We start from the raw sequence: 26,478 nt of genomic DNA, 5'->3' as shown, positions 1-26,478 counted from the left end.
CAGCACAGGCACCTGTAACTCCATTCCAGGAGATCCACTGCCCTCTTCTGACCTTCATGAGTTCCTGCATGCATGTAATACACACACACACACACACACACACACACACACACACACACACACGCAGGCACACGCAGGCACACATACATAAATTAAGTAAATTATTTAAAGATAAAGCTCTTATACAGTGTAAGTTTAAGTGTCTTTGTGACATGCACAACAGTGAAATAGATGCTTGGAAAATGTCTCTCTCCATTTTGGCTCCCATTTAGGTCTGTGTCAGGCTAGTGCCCCCTGAGGGAATGCTTGTAATCTTGCCAGCTATTTTCCACAATGTAACAATAGTTTAATATTCAGGTTGATAAAGCAGTTGGAAAACGATAGCTAAAATGAGCTAGTTCCCCAAAGCCCTGTTGCATGAGGTCACATTGTTGTATTGGTTTCCAGGTCTGCCAGAGCAAATTGCCATAAATTTAGATGGCCAAAATATTCTCTTATAGTTCCAGAGGCCAGAGACCCTACTCAGTGTGTCAATGGGGCATACACCCTCTGAAGTCTATGAGAGAGGGTCCTTCTTTACCTCTTTCTAACATCTGGAGACCGTTGACAGTGTTTGGTGTTCTTGAGCTTGAAGACATGGTACTACCATGGACTCAGTATCGATGCCTACATTTATCTCAGTCTTGGAGCAGGAGAGAAGGCTCAGCACTCAAAAGTACTGGCTCTCTTCCAGCGGACCTAGGTTCAATTCCAAGCACTGACATAGTAACTCATCACTTTCTGTAACCCTGGTTCCAGGGGCTCCAATGCCCTCTTCTGGCCTCCTCAGACATCAGGCACATACATGTGATGCACCTACATACAGTAAGGCAAAATAGTCACGGACACAAAATAATAATGCTGCTGCTGCTGATAGCAACAATAATAAAAGACACCAATCTTTGGCTGAGGGTTCATCCTATCCAGCAGGACACTATTTTACCCTAACTAATTACATAAAGTTTTTGTTTCTAAAAAATAGGTAACATTTTGAAGTTCGAAGTAACAGGACAGTTGTAATCAGCATTGAACGGACACAAAAACAGACATGTAGACCAATGGAATAGAACAGAAGTCCCAGATATAAACCTACACGGCCACAGTTACCTAATTTTTGACAAAGGCCAAAATATGCATTAGAGGACAAAGAGCCTTTCAGTAAATGGCCCTGAGGAAGTTGGTGGTCCAACTGTGAAAGGATGAAGCTGGATCCCTGTCTTTTACCAAATAGTCATTGAAAGTGGATCAATGACCTTAAAGTAAGACCTGAAATTCTGAAAGTGTTTGAGGAAAACATGGGGAAAGCTTTCGAGATATAAAGGACATTCTAGAAAGGACTCCAGAACCTAAGAAAATATTCGAAGAATTGATACATGGATTATATGACATGAACAAGCTTCTGCACAGCAAAAGAACTAATTCTTCATGTAGCACGTGCATACACTCTCTGTATGTTGCACGTGCACACACTTGAATGATAAGAAAACAGAAGGGGGCCCTATTGGGATCAGGAACCAGGAGCAGGAGGAAGGGGAGGGGACAAAGAAAGATGGTGGGAAGTGACTATGAACCAAGATCATGCTATATTGAGGAAAAAAAAAGTACTATGTAGCCCATCACTTTGTACATTGAATATAAATAAAAAGAAAAAAATAACATGTTCAAACTAGAGACTTTCTCCTGTGACTAGAATATCCATTATCATATTCTCTGTACATTCCCAAGAAGTTTCTCCTTGCAGCTCTGAATGTAATATTTTAACATTTGTATTCAACACTTTCTATCTCTATTTCTATGAAGGAGTTTTGCTTTTAACGAATTCTAGTGGTTAAGGACTATCCTATTTGCAACACAAAAGAGAAAGCTCTGGCCAGAGGCAGTGCTGAGTGGGTGACACAATTAAACAAGCCCTCAGAGACTTGCCCAAGCAGCCTGATTGTGAGTCACCTGCAATTCTTCCCTGTGCTGAGAGCTCCAGATCCTGCCATGCCTCTGACCCACTGGAACCTCCAGCAAATGTTTCTTCTTGACAGAATTTCAATGTCACTGTTGGAATGGTGATACTAATGGACGTGTGTACTGCTTCTTTCTCTTCACCAAAACGATTCTTTGGGGTAAACAAGGTTTAGTCACACAATGGCCAGCTTCAAATTTCAGATTCTACAGTAAGCCCTGGTTTAGAAAAATTAATTGTAAAAGAAAATATCTTGGGCTGGAGAGATGGCTCAGTGGTTAAGAGCACCTGACTGCTCTTCCAGAGGTCATGAGTTCAATTCCCAGCAACCACATGGTGGCTCACAACCATCTGTAAAGAGATCCGATGCCCTCTTCTGGTGTGTCTGAAGACAGCTACAGTGTACTTACATATAATAAATAAATAAATCTTTAAAAAAAAAAAAAAAAAGAAAATATCTTGAACAATTAGGGAATGTGACTGTGAACTGAGTTTGGGTCTGAAACATCCTCTGAGGCCCATACCTTCAAGGCTTGGTCCCCGTGATGGTTATTCTTGGCTGTCAGGTTGAGTACATCTGTAATTAGCTAAAACCATTAACTAAAATCATTTGTAGTGGGAAGATGCACTTTTAATCTGGGTCACACCTTCTGAGGACAGAACATATAAAGGACATGAAAGAAGAAAGCTTGCCCTCTTTGCCTGCTCACTTTTGTGCTTGCTAGCTGTACCATTTCTTCACTGGCGTTAGAGCCTACTTCTTTGGGATTCTGGCGTACACTGAAGACCAGCTGAGACATCCAGCCTCCTGGACTGAACAACTACTGGACTCCTGGACTTTCCATTGGTAAACAACCATTGTTGGATTAGCTGGACCATAGCCTATAAGACATTCCAATAAATATCCTTCCTATGTCTATAGATAGACTCATTCAAGTCTGTTCCTCTAGAGACCCTGACTGCTACAGGGTTGATACTACTATGAGGTGGAGAAACCTTTAGGAGATGGGGTGTTTACTGGGTGATGTTCAGGTCACTGGGGATGTGCCCTTGAAAGGGCCGTGAAACCCTAATCCTCTCCCCTCTGTGTTTCTTGGTCTTTTGGAGAATGACTTAGTCCCACCACAAGCTCAGAGCAACACACCCAGCAACCTCAGGCTGAAATTTCTAGAACAATATACCCAAATACACCTTTTCCTTTTATAAACGGACTATCTCGGCTTGTTTGCTACAGTGACAGAGAACTAGTGAATACAGCATTAGAGAATTATTAACCTTAAGGTGATTATTTTATCCATTCAGGTTCAAAAATTTAGCAGAGTAATCTGAAATAAAAATATTATTTTTGAACAGTTTTTTTTTACTTTTTTTTTTTTATTAACTTGAGTATTTCTTATATACATTTCGAGTGTTATTCCCTTTCCCAGTTTCCGGGCAAACATTCCACTGCCCTTCCTTATGGGTGTTCCCCTCCCAACCCTCCCCCCATTGCCGCCCTCCCCCCATAGACTAGTTCACTGGGGGTTCAGTCTTAGCAGGACCCAGGGCTTCCCCTTCCACTGGTGCTCTTACTAGGATATTCATTGCTACCTATGGGGTCAGAGTCCAGGGTCAGTCCATGTATAGTCTTTAGGTAGTGGCTTAGTCCCTGGAAGCTCTGGTTGCTTGGCATTGTTGTTCATATGGAGTCTCAAGCCACTTCAAGCTCTTCCAGTTCTTTCTCTGATTCCTTCAATGGGGTCCTATTCTCAGTTCAGTGGTTTGCTGCTGGCATTCACCTCTGTATTTGCTGTATTCTGGCTGTGTCTCTCAGGAGCGATCTACATCTGGCTCCTGTTGGCCTGCACTTCTTTGCTTCATCCATCTTTGAACAGAGTTTTATAGTTCTAAAACTTCAAATTGTTGATGATTATTTATGGTGAAGGGGTTAGAAGACACACTTTCAGTGTGCCCTCTTCTCCAGTGTTGAGATTCTCTGCAAAAAAAAGCAAAAGATATGTACTTCTGTTTTTCATTTATCTTGTTTTACTTATGTGTACGTGTGTGCATGTGGACATGTGTGTGCATGTGCATACAGGTACCAGAGGAAGCTGGAAGAAGGTGTCGGATCGCCAGGAGCTGGAGAGATAGGCAGCAGTAAGCCACATGCATGGCTACCTGGGTCCTTTGCAAGAGCAGGAAGTGCTTTTTGCTATGTTTTATAAAAAGATAAGGGGAGAGAATCTGTTTGGTGGATGTGCAGTAAGGTGTGAGAGAAGGGGGTGCCTCTGTGGGCCCATGCTAAGGCGCCCCTTCCTCCTGAGGGACCAGTCATACAACGGTATAATATGATTGAATAAAGTTTATTCAGGGCATGGGGAGAAGAGTTGAGGGAGACAGAGAAAGGCAGAGAGAGAAAGGCAGAGAGAGAGAGAGAGAGAGAGAGAGAGAGAGAGAGAGAGAGAGACTAGAGAAGTAGAGGAGTAGAGGCCGGCCTTGAGCACATGGAGGCGGGGTGATTGGGAGAGAGGGAGGGCAGGAGCAAGAGGAGAGAGCAAGAGAGAGAGGAGTGGCAAGCAGCCCCCTTTATTGTGAACCAGGCACACCTGGGTGTTGCCAGGTAACTGTGGGGCGGAGCCTAGACTAAATGCTAACACTTTTAAACCCTGTGCCATCTCCATCCTGAAACATGCTTTTGTATTACTTGATCACTGTTTACAAAAGAGGGGGAGAAGATCAGGATTTCACAACCCTTTCAAGGGCATATCCCCGCTGACCTGACCATCACCCAGTAAACGTCACTACATATAAACATACAGCATATATATGATTAAGTGATATATGTTTATATGCATATGTGCATGTATATTTACTTAGATTATAGATAGATGATAGATAAATAGGTGATAGGCAGATATAGAGAAATAATAGGAAATAGATAAATCATAGAAAATAATACAAACGTTCTAAGATGCTAGATTTTAGAAACTATGGGCAAATAGCACATAGTAATCATTTCTTGTACTATTGCTGTAACTTTCCATTTAAAAAGCAGTTTCCTCTGATCACAAAGCCTTCCCCCATTTTTTAAAAAAAGAGATTGATTATAAAAGTGGCTTCCTCAATCTGCAAAACAGAAATATATAAAACGCCTGTCTCTGGGCCCCGTTATAATTAAACCAGATAATGCAGGTAAAGGACTCACCACGCTACAAGATAAAAACTGTACCAGTCAGGTTGTAAATTATTGAACGTCAAACCCACCAGCTGGTTTAAGTAGGAAGACATCTATTAAAGATCATAAAGAACTCACGGACATTCAGAGTGGCAAAGGCATGCAACAAAATCTATGCTCACAAACTGAGCCAACCAAAGAGGCTTGCAAGGTAGCAGCTACCTTTGCCTCAGCTACGGTGGCGGTGGCGAGGTTGCCTCTCCTTCCCTGCAGCTCTTCCCACAGTCCTCCTGTCAGAACCAAAGTTCCGCATGAGTTCATCTAGGAAGAGAAGCTTAAAGCGGCCCTCACCCCCACCGTGCCAGCAGGTGGCTAGATGGGCGTGGATAGACTCTAGTTTCAGCAGTCTCTGAGCTGTTTCTCCTGTTTAATTTCCAAACAACAAAATCCCTACTTGATATAAAACAAATGGCTTCTGTAGAGACAAAAACTGTCCCTATCTCCCTAAAACAGGAAGCATAGGGCCACAGGAGTCCCTGTGTCGGGTGGATGGGTGGATGTATTCTTCTTCTAGATTAGTCACAACTTCTCTATCTTGACATCTTGAGATCTGTGGCCTAAATTAAAATCTAATCAAAACCACCGCATTAAAAGAATGTGGGGGTGGGAGTGGGAGGAAAGGAGAGTGGAGCGAGGGGAGAAATGCACACCCAACAGATGGAAACGCAGATGAACATACTGGCGGAGTTTATTGGCCCAGAGTTAAAACAATACTTTGACAGAGGCAAGGTCAAAGCTAACTGGTAGAGTTTCTAGAACATAACAATGGATCAGAAACGTTACAGAATGCTCCGGTTATAATTAACTTCGGCTGTGTACTTAACCGTTACCGTTCTGAACGGCCTTGGCCCCGAGTTGCTCCCGTGGCCATCCTAACTCTCCGTTAATGTTACTAAATTACTCAGTTGTCACTGTCCACAGTGAAGGAGCAGCAAGGGCTCGGGCTGGCAGGGTCGTTGTCCCTGAAGCCCTGCGCTTCCTTTCCCCAGCTGTAACGGACTCAAGTAAAGAGTCTTCAGCTCTGGGTCTTGAAAGCCCTTAGATCACGATAATGAAATTTCAGCCAAGCAATCTCGCAAATGGAAGCGCTGTGAACTGCTTGTAAGTGCTCTCTGCGTATTTCCTGAAGCTGACTCAAGGTTGTTACCATGATTTATATTCCTCCGTCCCTAACGTCTTATATGTACTTGCAGTTTTCCATGCTCAGCTGCTGAAATGTGTCCTTAAAGCTTACAAGCATAAAGCTTGAGGTGATACAATCCATTTGATGTAAGTCTTGGGTAGTTTGGTTTCCTCCACCATATTCTGTTCTTCATATATTTCCTGTCCTTTAAAGCATCTGGGTCATAAATGATGGTAAGGTTCCATGTGATTTTGGAGTCTCTCTCTCTCCTCTCTCTCTCTCTCTCTCTCTCTCTCTCTCTCTCTCTCTCTCTCTCTCTCTCTCTAAGATTTGAGTGTCCACATGGGAAGCACATTGCCTTCAATGGGCCCTGCTGTGGCAGAGCAATGTGACCCCCGCAGCAAAGACTGGAGAGGGAGAACCTGGTAAATTGGGGCTCGGTAGAGGCTGGGGAAGCAGGTGTGGGGTCTGCATAAAACAGGAGCAGAAGTCGGGCTGAAGCTCCTCCTTCTCCCGAGCTGCTTAGAACCCTGACCCCAAATAACTCATTCTCTTCAGCCGCCAATGCTATGATTTTTGGCCGTCCTTTCCTTGGTTTGTTGGGGGAGGAACCCCTGATCCCTAATCTCCCGTTTTCCACTTACCTGTTTGTTACTAGCCAATTTTGGAGTAAATTCCCCAAAACCTTCCCGAGGAAGTGTGCATATGAGGTTGATTCTGAGGACTTTATGATGCTGAAACAGATTTTTTATCACCAAATTGTTGATAATTGGGCTGGGGCAAGATCTCCGGGTTGGAAGCTCTGTCTACAGAATGTTGAAAGCAATGGTCTGTTGTCTCCTGTCTCCGCTGTGGTTGTTACAAAGTAAAATAACATTTTAAAACATTTCTCATCCTTTCTTTAGGGCCTGACCCTCAGTCTTTGCCCTTTTGCAGAATCTAAGCATTTGCTTGTGGTAGGTATTTTTCTGTATTTGCTGTGCTGTGTGAACTGACAATGGCAACAAAGATAACGGATCCCCCCTGTGCTGTTTGTTTAGGCCTTTATCTTCACTCTGGAAGCTTGAGAAAACTGCACAGCGAACAGAGTCACTACACAGCTAGCCCCAGTTGTTCATGCACATTACAGAGAGTCACCAAAAATCTAGGTGGCTTCTTCCACAGGCAAGACAATGACGTAACAGCTGTCAGATTGCCCCTTCTGCCAGAGTGAACCCAACCCAAAGAAACAGAAAGCAGAGACAGCGATGAAAGAATGGCATTTACACCTTCAGCATGGGGAGCACGAGGCAGCAATTCCTGAGCACAGAGGAAAATGGGAGATGTGTTACCCAGGGTCCAGCTTGCAGGGATTAGCAGTGTTTGCAGTGTACATGCACAAGACTAAAAAAAGAATGATCACACCAAGCTATGATGGTAATAAGAAGTGTCAAAGTATGTTCAAGACTTTTATGTCAGAAAATGGAAAAAAAACAGGAGCTAGAGAGATGGCTCAGTGGTTAAGAGCACTGACTGCTCTTCCAGAGGTCCTGAGTTCAATTCCCAGGAACCACATGGTGGCTCACAATCATCTGTAATGGGATCTGATGCCCTCTTTTGGTGTGTCTGAAGACAGTGACAGTGTACCTACATACATGAAATAAATAAACAAATCTTTTTTAAAAATGCAAAGAGAAAGATATAAATGAGTGAGAGGGTGCATCCTGTTTATTGATTGGAAGGCTTCGTATTATCAGGAAACAATTCCTTAAAACTTAATGAATACAGTCCATGTAATTCTAATTTAAAATCTAAGCAGAGTGGGGTGGGTTTTTTTTTTTTTTTGGCAGAAATTAACAAGCTGTTTCTAAAAGTTATATGAACTACAAAGAAGCTAAAGTATTCTGAACAATTTTACAAAAAGAACAAAGTTGGAAGACAAATTCTTTGATCTTGAACCTTATACTAGTCATCTGATAATGAGGAAGAATAAACATGTTTGTCAAAGAGGCAGATAGGTATGTTGACTGTGTAGTCACGTGTGAGTTTATTGACTGTGTGGTCACGTGTGAGTTTGGGTGTTCAGCCATTCTTCTAGCACTTGGTATGAACTCTCTTGAAGCTACTCCTGTAGGCATGAGAGATCTTTGTGTCGTTGGTGCCAGTGTTGTTATGACAGGATCTTGCTACGTGGCCCAGGCTAGCCTTGAATTCCTGATCTACCTGCCTCCTGAGTGCTGGGATTAAAGGTGTGTGAGACCACATCCAGGTCATAGGAGAAAACCTTAATGACCCTTTGTAGACAGACACTTAAGAGACAGTGCACAAGGTATAAGGTAGAAGCTAAAACTTTGGTAAAAGCTTGACCTCATACAAATTAAAGACCCTTGAGTCTCCATTTTTTTTTTAATAATTTTTACTTACTTTGTGTGTGGAGATACCAATGTTCAGGAACGGAGTCTCGCAGGAGGGAGACTCCTGGGAACTTACTGGATTCCAACTCAGTCATCAAGCGTGGCAGCAAATGCCATCTCGCTGGGCCAAAGCCTTTTAGTTCTCAAACAACACTGGAAAGAAAATGATAAGGAAGCTGCAGATGAAATAATTTTTTTTTTTTTTTGGTTCTTTTTTTCGGAGCTGGGGACCGAACCCAGGGCCTTGCGCTTCCTAGGTAAGCGCTCTACCACTGAGCTAAATCCCCAGCCCCAATATTTTTAGGATCCAAATTTTATGAGGATTTGTATCTAGAATATATCAAGAACACTGAAACTCTATACAAGACACTCAAACAAACAAACAAACAAAAAGGCAAAATACTTAAGCAAGTGCTTCACAAAACAAGGTGGTGAATAAGTGCCTGGAACTATACTTAGCAATATTATATTAGTCACTAGGACAGTCAGTATATGCTAGGAGTGGTGGCATATCTGTAATTCCAGTGTTCAAGAGTCTTGGGACAGAAAAATCAGGAATTTGAGGCTATCTTGGGCTATATAGCAAGATCCTGTCACAACAAATGACAGACAGACAAAAACACCTATAGGAATACTTCAAAATGTTAAGAGTAACCATACCAAGTGTTAGAGGAATTGCTAACTGTAAACCAGGCCCTGACTTGGCTTGGTCAAAACTTAAGCCTTTGGCCGAGTAATTTCACCCCATTAACCTTAACCATAAAAATGATAGTGACCAACAGGAGTCACTTGGATATTCCCTTTCTCTAGATAGAGACCCTTTAGTCTCCTTCTGGATGGCGTATATGACTACCAGCATGCTGGGAACCAAGCAATCTACCTGGGGTACCACTATTCCATATACAACCCCGTTTATTCCTGTCTTTTGTGAAGTTTGCCATCCCAGATGAAGAGCTTCTCCTCCATAAAGAGAGTGAGGAGACAAGACTGGGCTGGCAGAGTGCATTAGGAGACAGGTAGTCAGTTACCTGTGTAGTCATAGGGAGTTTGAGGTCAGGAATTTTTTGGTTTTGTTTGTTTGTTTGTTTGTTTGTTTGTTTTTGCTTCAATTGCAGACCTGTGGGTCTGGCTCTGTTGGTAAACTGTGCACTTTGAAAGAATAAGGACCAGAATTTAGTTTCCAGAGTCCATGTTAAAAAACAAAAATAGAGGTAGTGGTGGGCTAGCTCCAGAGATGGCTCAGTGGTTAAGAGCGCTTGACTGCTCTTCCAGAGGTCCTGAGTTCAATTCTCAGTAACCACATGGTGACTCACAATCATCTGTAATGGGATCTGATGCCCTCTTCTGGTGTGTCTGAAGACAGCAACGTTTTACTCATATAAATAAAATAAATAAATCTAAAAAAAACCCAGAACAACAACAACTAAAATAGGAAAGGTGTTGTGTGCTTATAAAGGCAAAGACAGGTAAATCCTGAAGCTCACTGACCATCCAGCCTATATCTTACTTGGAAAATTCCAGGTTCAATGAGAGTGGTAGAATGGACAGCAATAAGGCTGTCTGGCTTCCACGTACATGTTAACTCATGTACTCACATACTCCACAAACATGAAAACGCACACACAATTGCAAGAGATCCCAGCCTGCTCCCCTCTGCACCTGCCTTCTTCTGCAATGTCTTTCTAGCAAGTCACTTACCTTCTGGGGGTCACTGTGGCTACCACTGTCAGACACCCATACATCCACTTCTCCCTTGTTCTGTGTTCACTGAGCATTGGTTATTGTTTCAAATAGTCAGGTGCTCAGCCTCAGGTACTGTCTCTGATGTCGCAGTCACAAGAGATCACGTAACTACTCCTGTTCCCTGAGTTGTAAACAGAAGCCTGGCGGACCCACCTTAATTCTCCAGTAGGAATGTAAGCTGTGCGCGTTGGGACGCAGCCCAGTTGGTAGAGCACTCACCTGGCGCGCTCAGGGATGGGTTTGATCTCCAGCATAAACTGGACACTGTACTGCACTTGAAATCCCAGTTCTCAGGAAGGAGAGAGAGACATGAGAATCAGAAGGGCGTGCTGGCTGCTTAGAATACATGAGACCCTGCCTCAAAAAGGAAGGCTGCCACAGGCATTCCATTTTAATTATTACATTTCTAATGCAGATATAATATATGACACAGAGACCCACTTGTGACCATAAGACAAACAGAAGTCGGGGCTGGGGATTTAGCTCAGTGGTAGAGCACTTACCTAGGAAGCACAAGGCCCTGGGTTCGGTCCCCAGCTCCGAAAAAAAGAACCAAAAAAAAAAAAAAAAAAAGACAAACAGAAGTCACTAATGCAGTGGTTCTCAACCTTTCTACATCCTACTGTTTAATATAGTTCCTTGTGTTGTGCTGAACCCCAACCAGAACATTATTTCATTGTTATTTCATAACTATATTTTTGCTACTGTTACCTGATATGCAACCCTTGTGAAAGGGCTGTTTGACCTGCAATGGGGTCGAGACCCACAGGTTGAGAATCACTGCACTAATGTGCAGCATGGACAGTAAAGACAAGGAAAACAGTCTTATGCACATCTGAACCAAGGCCAGCAATCACGTTCTACTGCGACCAAAAGCAAGACAGTACAAGAATACAATACAATACAAGAAGCCTCTGCTTGTTGTATTACTTCCAGTTGAAGACATCTCCAAGTGATGAATGCTTCTGAAATGAATGCACTGAAACTTTTGCTGCCATGGGATATGGCTCCATCATGGGTCTAGAGTCTGTGAAGCCAGAGATGCTGAGGTCGAGAGTTTGGAAACTGTGAACCGAGATAAACAAGCCCTCTAAACAGGTTATGTCAGGTATCCCAAAACGGCGAAGAGAAAACTCAGATAATACCCCAGGCAATACTGCGAGCTTATGTTCCAAAAGAAAGACAACCACAGAAAGAAACCAGAGGCAATGGAAGCAGACTCTGGAGTTTCCGATGCAATTGCCAAGGCATGACATCAGCGACCTACTTCTTCTTCTCTGTCCCTGACTCTTCCGCCACCTCCCACAGCCGTTTCGAGAATCGGGGAGTAAAGCTTCAGCGTAGACGCCTGTTGAGGACAATCTTGTGTTCAAACTGTAATGCCTAGCCTGGTCTCAGACCCATAGACAAGACTCAGTCAGACACCAAAGCTCTGAGCATTCTGCACATGCGCCCCACCTCACAGCCAAGCTGACCCTCTTCTATTGCCAGCTTTAAAAATGGCACTGGGCGCTTTCTGCCCATGCTGTTTCCTCTAATGTTCTCTGTATGTGAAATCCTCCCAGTGGGGATTTGGAAGAAGGGCAAGTAAATATGAAATATGTCTGCCATGTTTAACTGGCAATCCTTCGATTGTCTCCCTGTTTCTAGCCTTGGCCATCTAATCCCCTTTAACTGTACAATATGTTTGTAAAATGCACACACCTTACCATGGTGCTCCTCTCCTTAAACATGATTTTGCTACTTAAGGGGAACAGTGAGGACTTCGGAGGACTTGAAAGAGATCACTTCTCCCTTGGAAGGGATGCCCTTAAGGAAGGAGTAAGTAGCCCGTTACCTCACCGTTCACCACCTCCCTGGGAACTCCCTGGTCCAAAGGGCACCAAGGCTAATCCTTGTGAACTGCAGTTCCGTGTGTCTTGCAAGTGAAAAGAGAGTTAAGAAGTATTGTTTGAGGTTGGAGAGATGGCTCAGTAGGACCTGAGTTCAGATTCCTAGCAACCACATAAAGCCCGCCATGGAGACATGGATCTATGACCCCAGAAACAGGCAGAGGGGCACAGGCTAGTACAGAGATAGCTGGATCCCAGGAGCTTGTTAGCTGAGCAGCTCAGACCAAAAAGGTTCAGTAAGAGTCTTTGTCTCAAAAACTAAGATGGAGAAGTTATTGAGGAAGACATCCTAACATCAACCTCTGGCTTCCTATGCATCTGTACACACACACACACACACACACACACACACACACACACACGCACACACACACACGCATACATGCACACATGCACATACACATGCACACGCAAGCACACGCACACATGTGCACACAATGCATACATGCATGCATGCATATACACATGCACGCGCAAGCACACGTACACACACGCATGCATGTGCACACACACACACACACTGAGTGTGTGTACACTCTTGGAAAGGGAGAGAGATGGGGAGAGGGAGGGAAGGAGAAAACTTCAGTGGTTTTGTGCAAAGAGGGAAGAATGATGAAAGAAGTCAATGAGAGCATGTTGCATAAGATGGAGGGTTTTGTTTTGTTTTGTTTTGGCTAGGGAGGTTGCTGGTCTACCCTACATGTAATGTGTCCCACCGATTACCTTCAGTTTATCATTCTTTTCTGAGACAAAGTTCATTCCCCTTCCTAGAAGAATGTGCACCTGTTGTTGAGGGGTTGTTGTATCTTAGATGAGATGTCTATATATGAGTGTTTCCGTTTCTCATATGTCTGTCATCATGTGTGTGCCATGCCCACAGAGGCCAGAAGAGGGTGATGACTCCTCTGGAACTGGAACTTCAGATGTTTGTAAGCCACTATGTGGGTGCCGAGAACAAAACCCAAGTCCTCTGGAAGAGTAGCCAGTGGTGCTCTTTACCACTGAGCCACACTGAAGCTCACAGTGAGACTCTTAGTGTGGTCCTCTTCCTCGCTTGCAGATAGCTGCCTCCACAGTGTGTCACCTTAGGAAAGAAAGACCCAAAGCAAGGATCCTTCCACTCCTTGCAAGAACAAGAATCTCATCATGGCCTTACCCTCATGACTGCATCTAAATCTACTTCCCAAAGTCTCATCTCCAAAGACATTCTACTGGAGTGTATAGAACCCCAATAAATGAATGATGGGGTTAGTTGGACATCAGAGTCAGTCAGAGAGAGAAAAGTCTCACTCAAGAGGCATTCTGACTTCAGAGTTCACCAGGAGTGGTGAAGACTCTTGTATCCACTCCCAGCTCCATCTCTCCCCGTATTCGTCCGCCTTCCTTCTCTGTCTCCTGGAATGAGGGCTGATCCTCGGGGACCCTTTAACAAGTGTACAGGTTGCTAGTTTCCTTACCATCTGTCCCCTGGAGTAGCCATACGGCAAACAATGCTGAGCCCCACCTGGCAATTGTCAAGATGCTCCCGACAGCTGCTTCCATTAGCCTCTTTAATCTTCACACATGGCAGGGCTTGCTTTCTGCTTCCAGCATAAGAAAACCAAGGTTTAGAGAGCATGTTTGCCCAGGGCTATCCAGCTTGTTAGATATGGAGATGCATGATTATGAAAGTGTCTCTTGCATTCAGAGAGACTGGAACTTTTGCTGAACCTCACAGCCAGAGTTAATAATACTTTAAGGTCACTTAAGATTGCTAGCCTAGCGCTCTTTAACTAGGTTTAACTTGCCTTTATCAAAACAATTAACAACCCATGATTTCCCCATGTAACCAACTTTATAACCTAAACTAATGCACATTGAGGGATATCTACCCCAAAAGACGAATCACACATAGGTGTAAGCCAATAGAAAGTCCTTATAAGCTAGCCAGTGACTACACTGTGTTAGGGATCCTAGTTGGGGAGCCTAAAGCCTTTCTCATGGTGAACTTTCGAGCACAAAGACCATATCCTAGTCTGACATACTTCGGTTAACAAGAACAGTTACCCAGAAGGGGGACCACAGAAGCCAGAAAGCAAGGTTAGTACATTTAGAGACTGTCCCGGAACTATGGCCTTTGATGAATTAAGGCTTTGTTCTTGTTTTGGAAAGAACACTCTTGGAAAGGTCATGCTGTCTACATGCTGAACTTTGTGTTCTGAATGGCCCTTCCATCATGGCTTCAGCTGTGCTAAGGTCTGGGAGCCTCTTACAAGGCACAGCAGTATTTTCGAGTCCTGTACTTTTCTATGCTCCTGACTTATGAGTAATGTTTGTATGTTTTGATAATCATTTGCTGAAATCAGGAAATAGGACAGCAGCAACCTTAAAAAAGGAATATTCTCTAGCAAGGAATGATGGCGCACACCTTTAATCACAGCACACAGGAGGCAAAAGCAGGCAGATCTTTGAGTTAAAAGCTGCCCTGGTCTACAGAGCAGGTTCCAAGATAGCCGGGGACATACAGAGAAACCCTACTGCAAAGAAAGAAAGAAAGAAAAAAGGAATACTCTTTATAAATGTTGAATGCAACCTATAGATATTGCTTGAAAGCATTAAATTGTTAGTTTTCTGGGTCAGTTGAGGTCAGTTGGAGACAATGACTTCATCCCTTGTAAAACTATTCAAGATTCCTGTAAAGTGTTTCTCATTCCTTCCTGGTGTAACACTTCTGTGCTGTTCGATGAAAGAGAGGGCAAAGCCTTTTGTTAGAGAGACACATGGACACAGAGAGACAGACACAGGGACAGATTCACAAGACACATTCAAGTAGTCACAGATTTAGACTCATACAACAGACAGAAAGGGGTACCGGAAGACACAGAGGGGCAGAAGTAGGGAATTCAAATCTGGGATTACCTTGGTTAATGATACCAAGAAGAAGTGCTTTTAAATTTATTTTCCTTAATGTGACACTGGGGCATTACTGATGACGCTGTTAGAAACAAGACTGCAGCTTGGTCTGCATTCTGATGTCAGGAGGCAGAGTTCTCTGAACAAAACAAAGAGAACAGAATCACACAACAAGCCTGTGCCAAACTCCAGGTCAGAGAATTGGGTCCTCAGAGCTTGGTCCCTATGTTTTTCCTTTCTCTAACAAACTCTTGAGAGCATACCCATTTGGACGTCAATATGCCCACAAGTTCCACTCCAAGGCCAGCAGCGCTCGAAGCGATAAAGAGACCAGTGGAGGAATCTCAAACCGTTGGCTTCCCTAATGAGTTTTCAGGTTTTTCTCTCTGGGAGAGTAACAGGCAAAGCCGCTGTAATTCTTTCCAGGCAACAGGGCACCCAGGACACAGAGATGCCAATAGTCTCCTTAGCAACCATGTAAAATCGAGTTGCTCTCAGATGAAATCCTGATCTCTATTCATGTGGCAAATCACATGGGGTCAGGTACTGTTTATCTCTCTGGCAGAACCCACCAGGCACAGGGATTTTAATTGCATCCTCATGATCTGAAGAAGAAGAAGAAAAAGAGAGAGGGGGAGGGGGAAGAGAGACATATAGGAGAAATGAGAGCAATTCTTAATGAGCAGGAAGAGAACATAAACCATTTAGCTTCTTTGAAGCCTGTACTTTCTTATCGTGTGCTTCAGAAACCACACACACACACACACACACACACACACACACACACACACACACACACACACGCACACGCTTTAGGGCTTCAGACTCTGGCTGCTCTTCATTATAACTCGAAACTCGGTAACCAAGCTCATTATGTGAATGTTGATTGGTTTGGGGGGACTTCTCAGCCACACAGCCATTTGACAAATACAGGTTTGCTGCCCTCAGCATTGCTTCTGAATCGTCTTGACTCAGGAAGACCCGTAATACTGAGCAATCCTGGAAGCAAACAGATCCGAAGGGCTGTAAATCAATGCTCGCCCTTTTTATTAAAAGAGCCTTGCTGGGAGAGCAGGTGGCGCCTGGCCGCATAACCAATTGCAGAGTCCTCGACAGATGGGGGGGTGGGGGAGTCTAGATGATGTTTTCGGAACATTATTTCATTTATTAACTTGACAAATATTTATTTTATGTTTGTGATATTCATTCGTGTCAGGCACTCATTAGGGCTTAAAAGCACTGGTACACAGTGGTATAATTCATTAATAAAATTTCTCTTACCGACAAATAGTCTGACTATATTGTTAAATCACATAGGCATTTATAAGATTAAAGAGGTTCCTGGCAGAATAGGTCCCCTTTCCTCATAGGCACGAAGAGTAATATTCTTCTCAACGGTCAATAAAGGAACCATTTTATAAAATCAACAAAGTATCATGTCTTACAAATCAAAATTTCCTCCAGCCTTTGAAGAGTTGTTTTTGAAATCTGCCTTCTGGGAGAGGAAACATTTTGACATTTTAAAGGAATAGGTTGGGTTAAGGAGATGTCTCCGTGGGTAAAGCATGGACACCTGAATTTGAATCCTCATCACCCATTTCAAAATAGAGCGTGTCCTTGTGTGCCTGTAGAGCATGTCCTTGTGTGCCTGTAGAGAATGTCCTTGTGTGCCTGTAGAGCATGTCCTTGTGTGTCTGTAGAGCGTGTCCTTGTGTGCCTGTAGACCATGTCCTTGTGTGTCTGTAGAGAATGTCCTTGTGTGCCTGTAGAGCGTGTCCTTGTGTGCCTGTAGAGAATGTCCTTGTGTGCCTGTAGAGCGTGTCCTTGTGTGCCTGTAGAGCATGTCCTTGTGTGTCTGTAGAGAATGTCCTTGTGTGTCTGTAGAGAATGTCCTTGTGTGCCTGTAGAGCGTGTCCTTGTGTGTCTGTAGAGCATGTCCTTGTGTGCTTGTAGAGCATGTCTTTGTGTGCCTGTAGAGCATGTCCTTATGTGTCCGTAGAGCATGTCCTTGTGTGCCTATGACCCCAGCATTAGGTGAATGGAGACCTGGAATCCCCAGAGCTAACTAGCCAGCCAGCCAGCCAGCCTAGGTAGGCAAAATGGCAATCTTCTGGCACACACACACACACACACACACACACACACACACACACACACAGACACACGAAAGCTTTAGCTTTTCCTTCCTTTACTGCTTGCTAATGAAGCTCTCAGGAGACACAGGCGTCCTCACGGACAACAAGTGAGCTTAGTCATATGATAGTAATAGGCTGTCTTCTGTCTCCCCTCTTGCCTTAGCCTCCTGCTTTTTTCTTTTTTCTTTTCATTTTCTCTCTTCCTGCCCACGGGCCTATTAGTGGAACTTAAAAGATGAAAAGATTCTAGCTCCATGGCTGGTGGCAAATGGCAGTGAGTTTTGACTTAATCTTCCTAACTGGGCCCCTGGCACTTTTCCCAGCATGCCCTGAGGGTTACTGTGGGAGACATAACTGGGAAGAGGCACAGTTGATGCTTGACATGCTGTCATAAGAGCTCACTGCTTCTAAAGTGGTGTGGAAATTCCCAGTGACTTGCAGAGTCAAGTCAGAGAGCCGCAGAGGCAGCAGGAGTGCATACGCAGCAGGCCAGCAGCAGCACCAGTGGGTGTCTGACAAAGGTGGACATTCTTCTACCTGCAGTTCTGAGTCAATAGGCACCCGATCGTGAGATAACATTTCTCCACTTTCTCGGCCATCTTTCTTCCTGTGCGGAGTTGTACAATGGTGGGAAGGTGGGGAAATGGTCAGAGGAAAGCATTTCTACCTGTGGAGAAGTGAGATTATAGAAACCTAAATCGTGAGTGTTAGAGCATAGGAGAATTAAAAACGTGGCTTGCTTGCTTCCCTGATCTACCACCAGAGCAATTAATGTGTGATTGAAATTAATCAAGCCAGTGGATGTGTGGAAGAACTGCCCCCTCGCTCTCCCATGTTAGAGATGGGAAAGTTAATCCACAGGGTAAGTGACAGCCAGCAGCTTCAGTCAATCGAGTGAGTTAGGAAGGTGACTGGGCTCCTTAAGCTTCTGAGGCAGAGGAGTCAGCTGGGAAACGTTGCTTAGATGCAGATTCTGATTCAGAAGCCAGGCTAGGCTCCAAATTCCGAAAATCAAGTAAATCCCCGAGGTAACGTGGTATTCTTAGTCCAAGAACTGTGCTTCGCTCTGGTTTGGTTTTAACTTTTTAAAATTAGTCATATGTTGCTTCCTATTACTGTGAGAAGCACCGAATGTGACCTGGGGAGGAAAGGGTTTCTTTGGCTTATTTGTCTCAACAGTTAATCACGGAGAGAAGTCACAGCGGGAACTCAAGCAGGAACAGAGGCAGGACCCAAGGAAAACACTGCTAAAATGGCTTGCTCCCCATGACATTTCTAGTGTAACTCCAGACCCGCTGTCTAGGGTGGCGCTACCACAGGCTGCTGGGTGCTCCCGCAGCAATCAGTAAAGACAATGCCCGCAGACACACCCAATGGCCAATCTGATGGAGCAGTTCTTCAATTAAGGTTCCCTCCTCCCCGGTATGTCAAGTTGGCAACCAAGTTTAGCCATCATAATCGGTATTTATTCATACAAAAGAATGGGTTCCATTATGAGATTCATGGGAGTGCGTATGGTGTACTCTGATTATAGCCACCCTCTCTGCCATTCCGCTCTCACTTCAGCTGGTCTTCCCAAATAGTCCTCCATGTACTTCTTCCTCCTCTTCTTCCTTCTGCTCTTCCTCCTCCTCTTATTCTTTTAAAAAAATTTTTTTTTCCTGAGAAACTCTGGCTGTCCTGGATCTCACTCTGTAGACGAGTCTGGGCTCAAAGCTCAGAGATTGTCTGCCTCTGCCTCCTGAGCTCTGGGATTAAGGATGTGCACCACCACTACCCTGCGGTTTATTTTATTTTTAATAGTGTGTGTGTGTGTATGTGTGTGTGTGTGTGTGTGTCTGTTTCCGTGTGTGGCTAAGTGTGTGGGAGTGCAATGCCCACTGTGGTCAGTAGATGGTTGTGAGGATCTGAACTCTGACCTTCCTAGAGTCTAGAAAGCACTGTTTACCACTGAGTCAGCTCTCCAGTTATGTATGTTTTAATGTGAAAACCCATGAAGAATTTGAAAGGTCTGGTTTAGAACCTTGGAAATGAAAGTGTGGTCCCTGCAAAAGGAGCTCTTAGACACAGTTAGCGGGAATGTAAATTATTCCAACTTCTGTGGAAATCCACATGAAGTCTCCTCAAAAAACTAAAACTATCAAGTATATCACTCCTGGGTACAGGCCTGGGAGAATCTAAGAGATTGTGATTATCATGACAGTTTTCACAACACTGATTTCTAACATAGCCCAGGTGCCTGACAATGTGCACAAAGATAGAAAATGTGGCTTAGAGGGAATATGGGGTTTTACTCAGCCATGAAGATGAACATGATTATATTTATTCTATTTTTCAGGAAAATAGATGAAACTGGAGGTCATCAGATAAACAAATATTTTATGTTTTCCCTCATATGTGGAGTCTTGATTTAAAAAGAAGAGGATGCCTTGTGGGGTAGCTAAATGGTTAAGAGCATCTATTGCTCTTGGAGAGAAGCCAAATTCAGATCCCAGCCCCATGTAACAAGCTGGACTGTCTGCAACCCCTGTAACCTCATCCCTGAGGAGGCTGGAGACTGGAAGATCGCGGGGACTATTGAAAGATCGCGGGGGCTATTGGAAGATCATTGGGGACAATTGGAAGATGACTGGGGACTATTGGAAGATCATTGGGGACTATTGGAAGATCATTGGGGACCATAGGCTTCTATCTTAGCTGGGGGAAAAATATGTAGGTTCAGGGAGAGATCCTGCCATAATGAAGTGTGGGAGAGATTGCCTGGTGCCCTTCTCTGGCTTCCAAATAGGTACAGGCACCTGCACACATGCACATCAACACATACACACACACACACACACACACACACACACACTCACACACATATACACTCACACACACATATTCACACAAACTCACACACACACTCACACACATTATTTAATATCACATATAACTGAATGTTCCTATGGTAGTAGCTATTTTATTTTATTATATAGGGATTATTACATTATAATGGTCAAGGACCTTATATTAAATGAACTGACTTATTTTGCTGCTAAGAGGCATTGTTAAAAGGAGACTTAATCTGTTTTCATTTATCGACGTGTCACTTTTTTTCATGCTCAGCCCAAACTTTGGTCAATTCAGGTCCTTCCAGCCAGATATTCCTGGAGCAAGAACATTTGTTTTCTTAGATGCAGCTGTTTTGTTTTATAGGGACCCGGTGGGAATTGTGGTATTACATTTTTCATAAATTTTTGTTGATTATTTAAGAATTTGACTTCATGCATCCCCAATTCCCCTCGTTTCCCAGTTCTACATATGTCCTCCACCCTTGTATCCTGCCCCCCACCGAAAAAAGTATAAAAGTAAAGTTTTTGCCCAAACAGCTTTACTGGCAAATGTTCGCTGCAAAGAGTCATTGGTCTGGCTCAAGGCCTCCAGCTTCCACTGTTATCCATACTGGCTCCTCACCCGGAATCCCCGCGGCCGTCTGTTGTTATTCTGTGTCCTGGAAATCCTGCAGCTTTGGATCTGCAGGCCCAGCCCGTTCTGGAGCTCCAGCAGTTCAAGCTAGAGTAGATGTTGAGGTGGGCCAACAAAAAGCCCTGGATCAGAGCCCGGGTGGTAGTGGAGTTGGTCAGTCCTCCAGCTCTCACGAACCCACGCCATCCCGCCAGATCTCCCATTATCCCAGTCAGCAAAGGAAAACTTTTTAGAGACTTTCACAGTCGGCAGTGACTGTAGAGACTCATAATTGGTCAAATACAGAGAGTAAGGGACCACTGATGCCCACTGGGACATCTGTGTCACCACCCCCAAGGCTCAGGGAACACTGTGGTGGAAAGAGGAAAGAGCTGCTGTGACAGTGCATAAGTTTGGTCGCAGCCCCTGGGAGGCAGAGGCAGGTCGCTCTGTGAGTTTTGCATCCAGTCTCATTTACAGTGTGAGGAGGAATGTTAAGAACCTGAGAAAGGTGCTGGAGTCCAGGCTGGAGATATACTGTATGCCTGAATTCAAGTAGCTATGATGACCTCCACAAGATTGCTACAAGATCTGAACTTGTGGAAACCCTGTTACAGATCTGAAAGGGGCTCCTCCTGCCCTGTCCTTTGGGCCCTGCTCTTCCCTCAGGATTTGTTTACAGTCAGTGGTTGATGGAAAGATGAGAGATTTTTCTTCAGTGGGGTAGCCTCTGGTGCCTGTGCTTCTGTAAACAACCCTAATGATACTCATTGGGTTGCACACTCACAAACAGGCATGAAGTAGAAGGTGAAGTTGGGGAAAAGGAAAGGATCTGGAGTTACAGAGGAACAAGAGAGGCGAAGGGGACCCCGCTGAGGCAGGGCAGCGAACTGAGGCAAAAAGGCAATGATGAAAACTCAGCTCAGATTGATGCAGCTGTCGGTCTGGATCAGACTTGGGGATTGTTCATTGTCAGCATATTTAAAACAGTACAATTCAGGAAGAAGTTTCCAGGCAACAACCATTCTCATTCCAGGTTTCCAGGCAACAATCATTCCATTTCTGGCTGTGCGTTAAAACTGAAGGTGTGACTACTTAGAAACTCCATTACAAAGTACATATGTATGACCACAAGGGTGGTTTCTATAACTAAAAAGCCCAGAACCTAGTGTGGTCTCCGGCTGGTAGCATAGAGTTCAGCAAGCTATGCAGTACATGTGACCCCCCTCACCCCTAAAGATGGCCTCCATTAACTGAGAGCTAAAATAATGGTCTAAGAGAAAGAGTCTAGGATAAACATTCTGGGGAATTAGGGTAAGGTATGCCCCTTCGGAGAGCAAAAATGTCACCAGGATAGTAACAATATCTACTCCTAGCCTTCTGGGTGGAAACCAGATAGTTCCTCCTTGAGGAGATGCCCCTGTGTGTTTAACATTCCTAGTTCCCTAGTGCTCTGTGGACACAAGGACCTTTGTGACTCCAACAGAGAGGGCAAAGAAGGGGTAAATATGGTCAAAATGCATCATGTACATATATGAAAATGTCCATTATGGTAGTCATCCTTGTGTGACATATGCTAATAAAATGCTCAGAAGTAACACTGTAGAAACTATGATATTCTGAGACAAGAAACTGTTTCTGATACATTAAGTGGAAATGGCAAGTTATAAGATAGTCTTAATCCAGTTTTGAAAAAGAAAAAGGGGGTTGGGGATTTGGCTCAGTGGTAGACCACTTGACTAGCAACCACAAGGCCCTGGGTTTGGTCCCCAGCTCCGAAAAAAAGAAAAAAGAAAGAAAAAGAAAAAGAAACGTATTTATGTGGAAGAGAGAAAAATGCGAAGCACGGGGAGGTGCAACCACCATAATCATGGTGTAAGCTTTAAAAATGCAAGCAGGATCCCAAGTGGGTAACTGGGCTAATGCTTCAAAATGGAGCCTGACAGCCACTTGCTGACCGTGCTGTCACACAGTCACATATATTCTTTTGCACATAATAAACTTTGTGGCTCTTACGTAGGCGTAGTCCTGTACCAACTTTCAAAATAAATGCATCCCTATAAAGCTTCAATTCGCTGCTTGGATTCGACCAATCTGAGCCATTGTCTATAGTCATATGTAAATGCCAACCAATTAGGAGCAGGTAAGGTTGCGGCTCACGTTTGTGCCGTAGACAGATGGTAAGAACAGCCTCTATTACAGTTTTTTAAACTGTGGGCATGATCCCATATGGATCACATAACTCAATGTTCAGGTTACAAAAAAACTGACAATAACACAAGTTTCTGCTGGGCAGTAGTGGCATATGCCTTTAATCCCAGCGCTTGGATGCAGGTAGATCTCTGTGAATTCAAAGCCAGCCTGGACCACAGAGTAAGTTCCAGGACAGACAAAGCCATACAGAGAAACCCTGCCTTGAAAAACAAAACAAAGTTTCTGAACTTGCAACCGACCACCAAAAAATAAAAAACAAAACAAAACAAAACAACCAAACGTAATGAATCCAAGGTGTTCTCGCCAGAGCTCAGTGGTATCCCACATCTCCATCAAACTGTAGCCTTGGCTCTGAGCACACAGTGTGCACACGCTATACACGCTCTGCTAACAAACGCTGCCCAGACACACACTTTGGCTCAGGTTCAAGCCTGTTGCTTATTAACAATGTCAGTGCTTTTACGACCCAGGCAAGTTTCTTTATTAAAGTCTGAATAGTTTCTCTACCATCATTTCTCAGGCTGTAAATCAAAGTGGTGTTTCTCTGGATTGTGTTCTGCTAGAACGTCTGGTAGAAAAGTTGCCCTTTGAATTGATGTCTTTGAGTTTCATTAAAAAAAAAAAATCATTGAGTGAACATTGCCTTGGGGTTGGGACAATGTTTCCATTAGCTTTGGTGAGGGTCCTGAACATATGCCTGTCATTTCACACTATCTATGCATGTAAAGCTGTGTTCCCCTGCTTTGATGGTGGTAAAGATTAAATATTGATCAACTCTGAAAAAATTTAAAGATACCCTACATTTTGCAATATTCCACTGGGATGTAATTCATGTAAATACAAACAGGCTGATTCTCACCGATGCACTTGGTAAGGTCATTTGTATACCAAAGAATTGTCTCGAAATTAACTTCTGTGAAGGTCTGCTCTGTGTACCTGTTTCATATATCTGCATATCTGGAGTTACCAGAAAGTGTCTTGGGCCTAAAGGTGTCAAGAGAGTGAAGAACACTGTCCTTCTTGAGGACCTCAGCTTGCTTCCTGTTACCCTTGCGAGTTGATAGCCTGTAGCTTTAGCTTCAGGGGATTTGGTACCCGCTTCTGGCCTGCACAGATTCCTGATACACAAAAACAACCAACACTACACCAACATAAAAATAAATTAAAGCAAAAATACTAATTTTCAAAAGCCATGTCCTAAGGGCAGGATAGCTCATATTTGTACTTCCTGTACTTGGAGGGTTGAGGTGAGAGGATTGCCATGAATTCAAGGTCAACCTGGGCTACATGATCAGTTCCAGCCTGGGCTACATGGTCAGTCCCAGGTCAGCCTGGGCTACATGGTCAGTCCCAGGTCAGCCTGGGCTACATGGTCAGTTCCAGATCAGCCTGGGCTACATGGTCAGTTCCAGGTCAGCCTGGGCTACATGGTCAGTTCTAGGTCAGCCTGGGCTACATGGTCAGTTCCAGATCAGCCTGGGCTACATGGTCAGTTCCAGATCAGCCTGGGCTACATGGTCAGTTCCAGGTCCATCTGGGTTACAGAGTAAAACCCTGTCTCATACAACCAAACCAAATCTCAGAAAGCCTTGCTCCATCCGAGCTAGCATTTCTCTTTGCTCCTGCACATGGTAAGTTTTCACTTCGTACTGAAACTGAAGGCTGTGTCTGCATCTCTCTGGATTCCACAGTGTCTGTTTTGTAGCTGTTTTTAAATAAAGGCTCCCTCTGTCAACATTTTTTTCCCAGTGAATTGTTATTGACAGTTGCTGATTGCTGCTAGTTTCTGTTCTGGGTCTCACTGGGAGGTTTCCAAACTGGATAGAAGAAATTGTCTAAGTGCCTGACTTGAGGTGCAAGGAGCTACTTCTAAGGTTGCTTACTCGAAGAGCTGGCTCCTGAGAGGTAGCAAGTGGTCTCCTTTCCATTGGGCTTCTCTTCTCTTCTCTTCTCTTCTCTTCTCTTCTCTTCTCTTCTCTTCTCCTCTCCTCTCCTCTCCTCTCCTCTCCTCTCCTCTCCTCTCCTCTCCTCTCCTCTCTTCTCTTCTCTTTTTTCTTTTTCTGAGAGAGGGTTTCTCCTGTAGGCTGTTCTAGAACTCACTCTGTAGACCAAGCTGGCTTCAAACTGAGAGATTCACCTGCCTCTGCCTCCAGAGTGCTGGGATTTAAGGTGTGTGTACCACTGGGTTTCTTAAACAAGTACATCCCTAGTAAGAATGTGTCAGGCCTGTGTCAGTGGTTGGCTTCTCTCTCTCTCTCTCTCTCTCTCTCTCTCTCTCTCTCTCTAAATAACAGGCTTTTTTCCTTTAGCTGAAGCTGCTGCTGACTCCTTGATTTTCATCTGGGGATTGATGTGTTACAAATTAGTACTGTTTGTCCTCTTGGAATAAGCCAGTCACAGTGACAAACATTTTATTTTCAAAGCTGACAAACACTCGGCCTGAAAAGCAAGCAAACACATAATCTCAACCTCTAAAACTCTTCGTCTTGCCATCTGTAATTTGCACCAAATCATAATTTGCATCTGTAATTTTAGGCACCAAGAAAAATTCCAAGGTCAAACAACCTTACTGAGACACTTGTCTTCAGAGCCCTGGTCTTCTTCCCGTTGCAACACCCTTCATGAAATGACCTGAGAGAGAATCTGGTAGAAAGCCACCCTCTTAGGACCTACTCTTGGAAGTCACATGACATCACTTTTCCTACTTTCTGTTTGAAATGAATCACTAGACCTGCTTCCCATCCAGGCGGGGGGAACCTGGCCTCATATTTTGAAGAAAGGGCCTGAGACATATTTTTAAAACTACTGATGTGCTGAGATGTAACTCAGCTGGAGAGGGCTTGCCTAACCCACATTAAGCCCGGACTTAGCTCTCCGCCATGCGAGTATAACTGCAGCGTTCAGGAAGTGGAGGCAGGGGAATCAGGCGTTCAAGGGCACCCTCAGTTACATATTCAGTTGGAGGCCATCTGGGCTACATAAGATACTCTCTCAAAAAATAAAAATTCTTTGATAATCAAGCTACCCAGATCAGCACGAGTCCCCTAGAAAATGCCTGGTACCTGGAGGACCTCACTGCGCATGTCTGGTCGTTCTCCCGGCACAAATACAGCTTTGTGGTCTTTATTTTTCTTGTGTGGTGGAATTAAAAATAACATCTAGAGAGGTTCATCTCAATTCAAACAGTGCTACAGCAGGTGCAACCTATTTGCTCTGTCTGCCTCTTCCCGCACAAGGGTTCCTACCTAAATTCACCCGGATAGAGAAGGGAATTTTAATCTTCACCGCTGTCTGTAGCACATGCTACCTCAACAGAAGTCGGGATCATCAGGCGGCTTTGGAAAATTCCCACTGATTATCCTTCATGTTAAAAGGAGGGAGGGAGATGTGTTTCAGCTTCTAAGGGATTCTGGGAAGGAAGCTTCAGGTACA

The 26,478-nt window shown here is 44.1% G+C and overlaps 3 long non-coding RNA genes across 6 annotated transcripts; 2 read left to right on the top strand and 1 right to left on the bottom strand.

The window, feature by feature from the left end:
* Positions 1–3,728: 3,728 nt before the first annotated feature.
* Positions 3,729–17,538, bottom strand: LOC120097044 (uncharacterized). 2 transcript variants are annotated; one of them, XR_010058212.1, is made up of 2 exons: positions 8,734–17,538; positions 3,729–3,968 (listed from the first exon to the last, which is right to left on the bottom strand). It is a non-coding gene; the product is annotated as an uncharacterized LOC120097044 (long non-coding RNA). The 2 variants fall into 2 exon arrangements; XR_005494124.2 differs by lacking the exon at positions 3,729–3,968 and adding an exon at positions 6,588–7,179.
* Positions 6,170–7,995, top strand: LOC103690313 (uncharacterized). Of its 3 annotated transcripts, none has more exons than XR_596213.4 (3): positions 6,170–6,308; positions 7,236–7,286; positions 7,371–7,995. It is a non-coding gene; the product is annotated as an uncharacterized LOC103690313 (long non-coding RNA). The 3 variants fall into 3 exon arrangements; XR_005494123.2 differs by having other exon boundaries at positions 6,216–6,346; XR_596212.4 differs by lacking the exon at positions 6,170–6,308 and adding an exon at positions 6,340–6,476.
* A 741-nt stretch (positions 17,539–18,279) lies between the features above and the next one.
* On the top strand, positions 18,280–19,779 carry LOC134482153 (uncharacterized). Its single transcript, XR_010058211.1, has 2 exons — positions 18,280–18,807; positions 19,724–19,779. It is a non-coding gene; the product is annotated as an uncharacterized LOC134482153 (long non-coding RNA).
* The last annotated feature ends 6,699 nt before the right edge of the window (positions 19,780–26,478 follow it).

This window comes from Rattus norvegicus, chromosome 15 (genome assembly GCF_036323735.1).
Source record: "Rattus norvegicus strain BN/NHsdMcwi chromosome 15, GRCr8, whole genome shotgun sequence".
Taxonomy (NCBI): domain Eukaryota; kingdom Metazoa; phylum Chordata; class Mammalia; order Rodentia; family Muridae; genus Rattus; species Rattus norvegicus.
Note: the sequence above shows the minus strand (reverse complement) of the source record. Positions and strands in the feature narration are given on the sequence as shown.